Source organism: Lissotriton helveticus, chromosome 1_1, assembly GCF_964261635.1.
Source record: "Lissotriton helveticus chromosome 1_1, aLisHel1.1, whole genome shotgun sequence".
In the NCBI taxonomy this organism is placed as follows: domain Eukaryota; kingdom Metazoa; phylum Chordata; class Amphibia; order Caudata; family Salamandridae; genus Lissotriton; species Lissotriton helveticus.
The window spans coordinates 1,918,731,535-1,918,742,198 of record NC_136057.1 but is presented as its reverse complement, the minus strand read 5'-3'; the positions used below and the strand labels follow the sequence as shown (position 1 = coordinate 1,918,742,198).

General features: G+C 44.5%; 1 protein-coding gene across 1 annotated transcript in view; it reads left to right on the top strand.

The window, feature by feature from the left end:
• The first annotated feature begins 8,255 nt into the window (after window positions 1-8,255).
• The window catches only part of LOC144754936 (uncharacterized), a 403,817-nt gene continuing 401,408 nt past the window's right edge, over window positions 8,256-10,664 (top strand). The window contains exon 1 of the mRNA XM_078643299.1: window positions 8,256-8,521. The gene's annotated coding sequence lies outside the window, so the exon portion shown is untranslated. The remainder of the gene's footprint in view (window positions 8,522-10,664) is intronic.

The following is a 10,664-nucleotide window of genomic DNA, read 5'->3' as shown; positions in this document are numbered from 1 at the left end:
GCCGACCCTCCAACTGACGCACTGAGAAGACGCTGTCTTTTCTCTTGCCGAGAAATCCAGCTCCGGTGTTTCCAGGCTACCCTTGCGGGTTGCTGGGAGGTTGAGTCTCGAGAGAGAGATACCAGCCCTCTATCATCCTAAAACCAAGGTACGGAGCTGATTAGACCCCTAGAGAATTCTTGAACAGATTCCTGGCAGAGAAATACTAAAACCTAAACTAGTCCTCACTTACTTTTTCCCTTGTACTAGGCTTAGGTTAGGTACACCGGGGTAGGCGTAGGTTAGAAGCACCAGTTGAGTACTTTTAGCCACTATTTTATGACTGTATGTACTTTATGCATTTTATGTATTCTATGTTTATGGCTTAGAAACCATATCATGCTTACATCCTTCCAATCAATATTGGTAACTTCAGTAGAAAACCAATGTTGCTTATAATTTATTCTATCACACTGAGATCAACATTAGGATTTGGACTATGAGAGACTTAGTCTACCTCCTCTGACACCAGCAGTAGAAAACCAATGTTGCTTATAATTTATTCTATCACACGGAGATCAACATTAGGATTTGGTCTATGAGAGACTTAGTCTACCTCCTCTGACACCAGCAGCACTGGCTGAAGGTTTGTGTTCCTATTTTCAGAGTATCTATTCTCAACATATCTTTTACTTTTTTTTCTCCTTCACATTTATTATCCGTTCCATAACTTTATTTCAACCTCATGGACCATAAAAGTACATGTGCAAAAACAGCGAAAGAGTGACTACCTAAAGCCTGGAAAAGGGAACACACAAATGTATGTAAAAGAACGCTCACTCACCAACATAGTTGGTGACATGCTTCATCATGGGGTCCTCACCAAGGAAGCTGAGTGCCTCCCTGGTGTGCTACGACGCCTGCAACTGCAGCGGAGCTGGTTTTTTGTGTGAGGGGTCTGTGCAGATTAAAAAGTTACCAAATACTACCTATAAATACTTTATTCAAGGTGATTTGGTTACTATTAAAAATACGTGACGGATCTATACAAGCTAATAAGTGTAGCCAGGAGGATCCGATTTAAATAGAAAGGTGGATAATGATCAAAATGTTTCTGCTTAAAAGTGCACTTTCTGCAAAGCTTTCATGAGGACCTAAATGAAGACCATGGCGGTATACACACTCTAAGGCGTACCCTAACCTCTGGTCAAGTGCAGTGGCAAAACTCACGGTTTCACCAAGTTGATCATCAGGGATTTCCTAGATCAGTCGTAGTCTGGAAGAGAAATAACAGCAAACCACATATATACATTGTAACCTTCCTTGATTTGTGTTGTCTCTGTTAGTGGCTTAAACAATTGACACAGTGTGCCCTTAGTGAGGAAGTAACAGACCAAACCTGCTACTAGCTTTTGGTCAGGCGTATCAAACACAAACACACCATGCTATTACAGTGTGGAGTGATTTAATCATCGTTTAATAAACAACCATACAACTAGAGGAAGTCCCTAGATTCACGGGCAACCTGTGCAGTTATCCCCATCTCGAGGGTAAAATGTGATTCAAGTGTCGACCACTATTCAAATGGTATATTAACGGCATGCGTTGCAAAATGCACGTAAAATGCCGACTTACCCAAAATGCCCTAGCACTAAGAAAGAGAAAAAGTACATATTCATAAAAATTCATAAAAGGGCATAGACACAAGTAGATCATAAACAGTAAATAACCATTTATTATCACATTGACATCTGGATTGGTGTGTCTTCTATTTTCTTATACAAAGCACTCAAATTGTTTTAACCCTTTAACAATATCGATAGTGGCAAAAAGACACTTCAGCGTGCCCCAGTCATTTTCCTGACTGAGCTTCAGCTTTAAGTATGGTGGGCCATATGAAATGTTATTCAGCTATATATTTCTAAAACAGGTACATCTGTAATATGATGCAAGCAGTTTTCCTGCTGCTGTGATCTGTAGGCACAGGGTCAGCGCTGATTTGCATATCGCCATTGTCTAACCCAGGGTGGTGTGGAGTGGAAAAACGATGGATTTGGGCCCAGATCTTTGGACTGGGGTGAATGTGTGACATTGATACACATTCTGTCTATCATTGTTGTGTTTGCAGTTACCGCTCTAAGTGTACTGGGGATGCTCAGACGTGAGTCCCAGTTACTCCACACCACTGGAATCAAGCTAGCCGGGCTGAAGAGAGGTGTTACCTCGAAACCGGGCCGGTCCTCGGATGCTTGTTTCCGTTCTGGGAAGGACATGGCTTTTGTAGTTCGGACTGGACTTTTCCCATGGGGCACAGGGTCAGCGCTGATTTGCATATCGCCATTGTCTAATCCAGGGTGGTGTGGAGTGAAAAAACGATGGATTTGGGCCCAGATCTTTGGACTGGGGTGAATGTGTGACATTGATCCACATTCTGTCCATCATTGTTGTGTTTGCAGTTACCGCTCTAAGTGTACTGGGGATGCTCAGACGTGAGTCCCAGTTACTCCACACCACTGGAATCAAGCTAGCCGGGCTGAAGAGAGGTGTTACCTCGAAACCGGGCCAGTCCTCGGATGCTTGTTTCCGTTCTGGGAAGGACATGGCTTTTGTAGTTCGGACTGGACTTTTCCCATGGGGCACAGGGTCAGCGCTGATTTGCATATCGCCATTGTCTAACCCAGGGTGGTGTGGAGTGGAAAAACGATGGATTTGGGCCCAGATCTTTGGACTGGGGTGAATGTGTGACATTGATCCACATTCTGTCCATCATTGTTGTGTTTGCAGTGACCTGTAGGCAAGACCATATATGGATATTATGTACTATGTAATATCTGTATTTTGTTACCCATAAGCCAGTCCATAACCATGGGGTTACGTAACCCAGTAGAGTTTTAGCTGTGGGACACACAATCAATGTTCAAACAATGTGGCTCAAGTTACTTGGTGGATTAGGACACAAAAGAAGCCTGCTCACAGCTCTCAATAGTGCAGGCTGACTACCCCACTTCCTCTGACTCTCTGTGTTAGTGCTCAGGGCAGGAGGAGCACAAGTCCAGCAACATTCCAAGGTCCCTCACCCACAGGAATCTTTTCATTCCAAGGTTTCAGGACTTCAGTCTCAAAGCTTGCTGTTGCAGTGGAGATAGCACGAGGCCCAGTGAACTAAGTACCTTGACCCTTGGTCGCAACTGTGAGATGCGGGGTGCAGACCAATGATGCTTTGATTTCTAGCCCACAGTTGAGGTGTTGCGCAGTGGCGGTGATGATTTGGGTCCTGTTGGACTTGGCCCTTTTTGCAGGGTCATCTCAAAAATCTTCCCCTTCCTACTGTATTTTTTCTGACCTGTTGTTGGTGGTTTTATGACTCTGGGCACTTTACCACTGCTGATCAGTGCTAAACAGCGCGGGGACACGCCGGTGGGCGTAACCAGGCGCTTTACAAGCTCCCTTAATAATAATAATAAACTGCATATGCTCTCTTTGTAAATTGATGTTATGGATTAGTGATTCATTGATTGGCATATTTGATTTACTTGTCAGACCCTAGTACTGTGCACTATGTGTGCCAAAGGCCTGTAAATCAAATGCTACTGGTGGGCCTGCAGCACTGATTGTGCCACCCACAGAAGCAGCTTGTAAAATGTGGCTCAGGACTGCCATTGCAGAGCCTGTGTGCAGTCTGGGACTGCCATGTCTACTTGGCAAGTGCACACACGTGTCAGTCCCCAAACCTTCCCCATTCTGCATGTTAGTCACACCTAAGGTAGGCCCAATGTACCCCTGTGGACAGGGTGCATTGTAGGTGAAAGGTGGGACATGCCCTGATGTGTATGGCATGTTCTGATAGTGAAATACTGCCAACTTCGTTTTTCACTATTGCAAGGCTATCTGTTCCTATAGGACAGAATGGGCAGTTTGTATATAACATCTTATAAACATAACTGACCCTAGGAACAAGATGCGAAAATAAAGTTTGGTATGCCTGAACTCAGAAAATATCACTTTTAGAAAGTGTTTATTTTCGTGCCTAACCAACCAGTGTCCTTCTGATAGGTTTGTGTATTGCATGTCTGGCTTTTGGATGACAGGGGGCTAGAGAGGGCTGTCGCTCCAGAAGTCTGGTGAGTCAGGGCTGGGCTTAATAGACCCGGGTTGCATTTGGAGTAGGGGGAGGAGGTTTCGTTTTCACCTGAATGGCCTTTGTCTGCTTTCAACAATGCCGTCTCCACCTCCTGCCAGGAAGCTGCACCAGTTAGGACAGAACTGGTTTTGGCCGGGTATAGACACTCTCTGCCTTCAGAGAACAAAGGATTTTGAAAAAATAAATATTGGGGCCCAGACCCCAGAACTTTAGATCACTTCTGGGAAATCAAGAGGAAAACTTTGCCAAGGAGAAGAGCCGGAGAAGTTGAGGAAGAATACTGCCCTTGTGCCGCTTGCTGTCTGGGGTTTGCCTGCAGTGGCTGCTTTCTGCCAAGGAAAGGAGAAAAAGGACTTTGCTGTTTTGCTTTGTCACCTACTTGGCGAAAAGATCTCCAAGTACTTGAAACTGAGCTTGCCTCCTGTTCTGAAGTCTCAGGAACCCACGGAATTCACCCCTTCTGTCTGCCTGCATCTAGAATTGCTGTTTTAGCTGCTACAGAAGGAAAATGCAACACCAACCCGGTGAGCGATGCCGTAATCTGCACGGAAGCTGTGAGAGCTGCTCCAACTTGTGAAGGAGACCCGACGCCGGCTGCCGTGCCACATCGATGCCAGCGAGCGACACCGTAACCTACTCGAAGCCATGAGCGCTGCTCCGACATGCGACTGAACCCGATGCCTGATGCTGTGACGCATCAACTCCTTAGCCGCCTTCATCATTGTGGAGCCTGACCCTCGACATGGGTGACTCCCCGAATACATTGACATTGTGCCATTGTAAGGAACAGTGGTTTCAGCGCCATTGTGACGTCATCTCAGTTGTAGAGACTTTGGTAGCCCTGAGTCTCAAGCAAAAGAAGGCTATCCAACAAGCCCTTGAAGATCACTTTGGTGCAACGCAGATTCCAACTCTCCTCAGCAGGGCAATGAGAGCAGCAGGAAGAAGGGCAGCATGAGAGAAAAGCAGGCCTTCCAGGTCAGCAGTCCAGCGGACTGTAAGCCCCTTGATGCAGCACAGCAGTGCTTCTGAAAGAGTCCAGTTGTAGGTCCAGAAGTATCTCTTTTGGTGGGGTCAGAGCCCCAGTACTTATACCCAGTTGTTTCTTCGAAGTGAGGGTGACTTCGAAGAAGTGTCCTTGAAATGCACAGAAGTCCTTTTTTCCCATCCCTGGCTCCAGATTCTCAGAAGGGTGTAATCAGTCCTTTGAGTGAGGACAGGTCACTGCCTATTCATGTGTGCCTGTCCATATATCCCTTCCTGCCCAGGAAGAGCCATCAAATTGCAGATGAGTACTCAGACACACCTAACCTTCCAGTTTTTTTGGCTGCCTAGAGGCAATGGACAAACTGTAGGTGTCACCCACCCCAGACGTGTGTTGGAGTCAGGTTGCAGGCACACAGAGCTATTAGAGCAGAGAAATGTCCACTTTCTAAAAGTGGTGTTCGAAAATAGTAATAGTAAAGAGGATTTGTCATTACTGATTCACACGGATGCACCATACACTCACATCACGCACTAACATATACACGTACATTTATACATACACGCATGCATGCACCAAACATTAAATACAATTATACCACTTATATATTGCAGCATCCCTGGAGGGAAGCCTCAGAGGTTCCAGGAGGGCTGGGACTGCCACCTCCTAAATTCAGCTAATGAGAGGAGGTGACAATTCCTACCTTGTCAGAGATTATGATATGGTCATTTTTTAGAGTTGCTGAATACATCCATCTCTGTGACAAGGTGTCAGTGATAGACACTCAGCCCTGGGGACCTCAGGGTTAAAAACTGAGTAGGAGGTCCTCCATGCACTTTGTCAGGCTGAAGAAGTCATTCCCACAGTGGATGTAACATTTTGAGCCACGATCCACACAAACGACCGCTACGAAGAAGATAACCAAGTTTTTGAAATGCCAGGAACGTGCACACAAGATGAAAATACACCACTGTGTAATTAATGGCAGGAAACAAGTAAAGGAGAAAGTAATAGTTACTGTATGCTCTTCATAGATGGAAACCAATTAAATCATGTCTACTCTTTCACTAGGAAATACACCTCAGATTATTAGAAGCAGGAGTACTGGAAGTATCTAACCTACAACAATTTACAACAACATGGTAGGTTCCTGGACTCTTGACCAGTTATTGGAAATGCATATAAGATATGAGACCAATGGAACTAAGATAATATTTTATTCTTACCCTAAATAGGCAGGAAGCCACTGCACCTGCGCATAGCAGTACCAACCGGGTACGTGAGTACACAATAATATATAAGCTTGTGCAGTTAAATAAATGTAATAACACACACTAAAATAAATCATATCGTCACTTCCACAGGTGAAAAAGATGTCCTACCTGAAATAATGTTCAGCCCTGAAGAAGTGAAAGGGTAAAAGTGCCTTCAAGGGAATTCGTTTAAGTAAAGTTTCTCAATTACCAATGTGATTTCTGGAGAATCAGTTAATTATTCTCATTGGAACCCAATTCAACTGAATACAAATAAAATTAAACAAACATGACTACATATATGACAAACATAGGCAAACGCAAGGTGTATAGAAAATAGGATTTTATCAGACAATTAAAACTGATTCATATGATATACAGGAAAAAACATAGGACTGAAGGTTGACACTGAATATATGTACAAACAACTCAACAGAACCTATTGACGCCTATCCCAAAAGTATATTGAAAAAACAAACAGGATGAAGCGGAGGTCACCTCTATACACCTTGCGTTTGCCTATGTTCGTCATATATGTAGTCATGTTTGTTTAATTTTATTTGTATTCAGTTGAATTGGGTTCCAATGAGAATAATTAACTGATTCTCCAGAAATCACATTGGTAATTGAGAATCTTTACTTAAACGAATTCCCTTGAAGGCACTTTTACCCTTTCATTTAATTACCCAAGCCCTCAAGGGTAATCTGGGTCGCTCACTTTTTTGTACCACCCCTGAAGAAGACCTTAACACAGAGTGTTTGGTCCCACCCACATAAGGTCAAAACGCGTCGGCACTGACCATATAGCGGTTTGGAGCGAACTAGGAAAAGGAGAGACTGATCCTTTCTGGACAGTCTAGTGGAAATCATTATTGTTTTCTCACACTAGCTTGTGAAAATAGCCTCCGACCCTATATAGGACCTCCAATTCAGGATATTCTGAGGACCAAGACTTATTCAGTCCCAGGACAGTATGTTTTCAAAAGTATTGGACAAAAAAGAGAAAAGGCAATCTAATTTGTGAACCAAATAATTCCTTTCAACTCTAAATGAGCATTTGTTTTTTTGGTGTTTATTGTTAAATATTTTGTATTTTTTTTGTCCAATTAATTTTGAGTGTGCTTAAGAACAATATAATGGTGTATATGTCTTGTATATAAGTGTTTTTGTATATACATGTTTTAAAAAATAGGAGATGTGTAAGTAGATTCGATGAAGGAAATTCTCAAATTAAAAAAGTTTATGAAGTAAATAACTACATGAGTTGATGCCCAAAGACAATAAAAAGGACTTTTGTGGCCAAAAGAAATAGTGTGATAATGGTACCAGAGGTATTTTGTTTATGAACTTGCTAGTATATGACTCCGGCTTCTGGTTTCCCAAATTGACCCACTCCCCTTTTTATATCTCCAAACTCAAGTTAGCAGCACTAAAACTGCTCTGCCAGCCAGTACCGGAAGGCTGGGCGTCATCCTTTGCACTTTCACACTCGTGGTGGCACAATAAGAGTTGCATCCCATGAGGAGCACTTTCACTTACAGGCCCTGGGCACCCTTGGTACCATGTATTGGGAACATATAAATAAGTTAGCTTTTGCAATTGTTGGAGAACCAATTAGACAAACATGTTTTATGGGTCAGAGCACTCTCAGAAGTAAAAAAAAAAATAAGCAGCATCAGTCCAAAACGTGGGGGGAGATCATGCAAAAATGCGTATTTCCTTCCAATTTTTTGTTTTTTTATCTGCCCGCATGTCTCTTTGCTAATTACAAACTTGACAGATGACGTTCCTAGGAAATGCAAACTTCCGTTGAACAATGTTATCAAAGTCCGTGTTTGAACCTTGCCAGGTGGTTTCCTGACAGGATTTATTTGCGACCTGGGTGGAGCAAGGCAACATTGTTAATAATTGCAACTGTTGCGGAGGGGGCAGGCAGTAACAGGAAACTTCTCAAAAGTGTTTTGCCTTCCCTTTCTTCCCTCCTCCCTTTTTTTTTAACATTCCCACGTCGAAGTAAGGGTGCGTCAACGAGATAAAAAGCACCTGCAACGAAGTTCCTGGTACAGACAACACAAGGTGAGGCTGGAGGAGAGGACCCGTCAGTCAGTGTGTGAAGGAGGAATTGGTCTCGTGCCTGCTGCAGGGAGCGACGGCGCCACTCAGGTACACTCAGAGCCTCACACCGGAATCATGGGAAGGTTTAATTTACATCAGTGGACGCATTTTACTCAGTGCTTAATTTGTGCCGCTATTTGCGGGGTGATGGGCACCGCCACTCGTTTTCTCATCAGATTTAGTGCCAAAGAGGGAGTGAGGAAGGGAGAAAGGAGAAGGAAGAGAAAGATGGGGCACCGTGAGAGATGGAGAAAGAAGGTATGAAAAAGAACCTGTAAGAGTGAAATTAAGAAATGCGGGTGGTGCAAAAAAAAGCATGAAGTGAGATCAAGACTAGGCGGACTTTTTTTGACATACTAATCACTGATAATTAATAATTTCAAACGTTCAAAATAAGCCTGAAATCACCAGATGCATTTGTTTTTGCTGTCTGGGTTGTAAGTTAGCAAGTGCAAACAAGCCCCCAGTTAATTATATATTCAGTGCTTTAAATGGGGGGCCGGTACTCACCGGTATGGAGTACCGGCACTTTTTCCTTTTTTTCTTTTCTTCCCTGGAGTACCGGCACTTTTCCTAGAACGAAGAGCGTACCGGTACTCATGGGACCTGACTTCAGCCCAGGCAGCGCTTCCTTTATCAGCTCCACTACCACTGCAGGGAATTAATCATGGGAGTGCTTGTCACCTTTGGAAGTCTTCAGAGCGGGGAGGGAGGGGGTCTGCAGAGTGCTTATCGGATCCATTGTTCTTTCACAGTGGGGCCGAGAGGGGGCTGCAAAATCTAATGGGTGGCGGCGGGAAGCACTGAACAGAACAGATTTAAAAGTGGGTTTATGGCTGTGAGAGTGATGTCCACTGAGTGTTAACTAACAGTGCCCCATTAAGCGCACCTGGGGACAGGCGCCAGCTGGCCTGCCCCTGTCGGCCTCGGACCCCTTCCGACTACAGGCCTCACTTACTGGCCTGCCCTGGGTGTATGGTGGGGGGGGGGGGGGGCACCGTCCTTCAGCACTTATTAAGCACTTTGGCTGCCAATACAACTTGGTCTATATTTCGTAAAGCTCTATCTTGTTTTGAAACGTGTTTCTTTATAATGGATAAGTGCCAAGCGTTTGTGTATGTGGTTGAGAAAACAAGCTGGAGGAAGGCACCGAAGTCTGGCTGCTGTTTCAGAATGAGTCATATTCAATACTTTTCACATTTTTGGCGAGCCCATGCCTGCTAGATAAGAATGCCTCGAGAGAGAAGGTGCACCGCGGGCCTGTTTATTTCTAGTTATAGTTGAAGTAGTGGCAGCAGATGCACTTGGCTTGCAGCACGTCTACGCACGTGTCCCCCGCCCCCAACACGCCCCACCCACCCTCCCACCCGCACCGCCAGGGTAAGGTGGATGTGCTAGTTGAGTGACATAGGCTTCCGCTGAGAATAAAGACCTTTCCATGGTAAAGCAGGTAAAGCCAGAGATTCAAATAATGTAAAGCAGCGAACAAAAGCTACTGTGTTCGACTGCGTTCGACACCTTTATTTGTGTATAAAATGCAGATCGCAGATTCCAGTCCTGTGCAAATCTGCTGGAGGGGATAGCGCACCTGCTGAAGATGTGTGTGACCAGGGGTATTTAGTGTGAAAGGGGTGGGCAGTGGGTGTTGTGGTGGGCGTTTCATTGCAACACCCATTGATTTTGACGCTGTCCCCTATGTACAAGGGGAGAGTACATAGGAGGCAGCATCAAAATTAGGACCAGGGAAAACCTGCTCTTAAGTTGGCGAAATGAGGAGAAATGCATTGTTTCGCCTTGTTTTTGCTTTTTCCGTGTGTGCTGCACGAGGCAGCACACATGAAAAAAGCAAAATGCCTTGTATTGTTTATGTACAGGAAGGTTCCCCTTCCTGCACATAAAAATCTTTAAATAAAAATGCCATTTTGTGACTTCCATATGTGCTGCATTAAGCAGCACACATATAAGTGACAAAATGTCATTTAAAGATTGTTTATGTACTGGAAGGGGGACCTTCCTGTACATAAGCAATCTTTCCCCTGCACTCAGACACCCTTACACTATGGTGCAAGGGTGCGTGTGTTGGCGCTACACTGCTAAGTGTAGCGCCAGCGCAGGGGTGGACGCAACTCTGCATCATATTGTTGTAAATAGGGTGCAGCCTTGCATTTCTGAAGTGGCAAAGGGAGGCGTT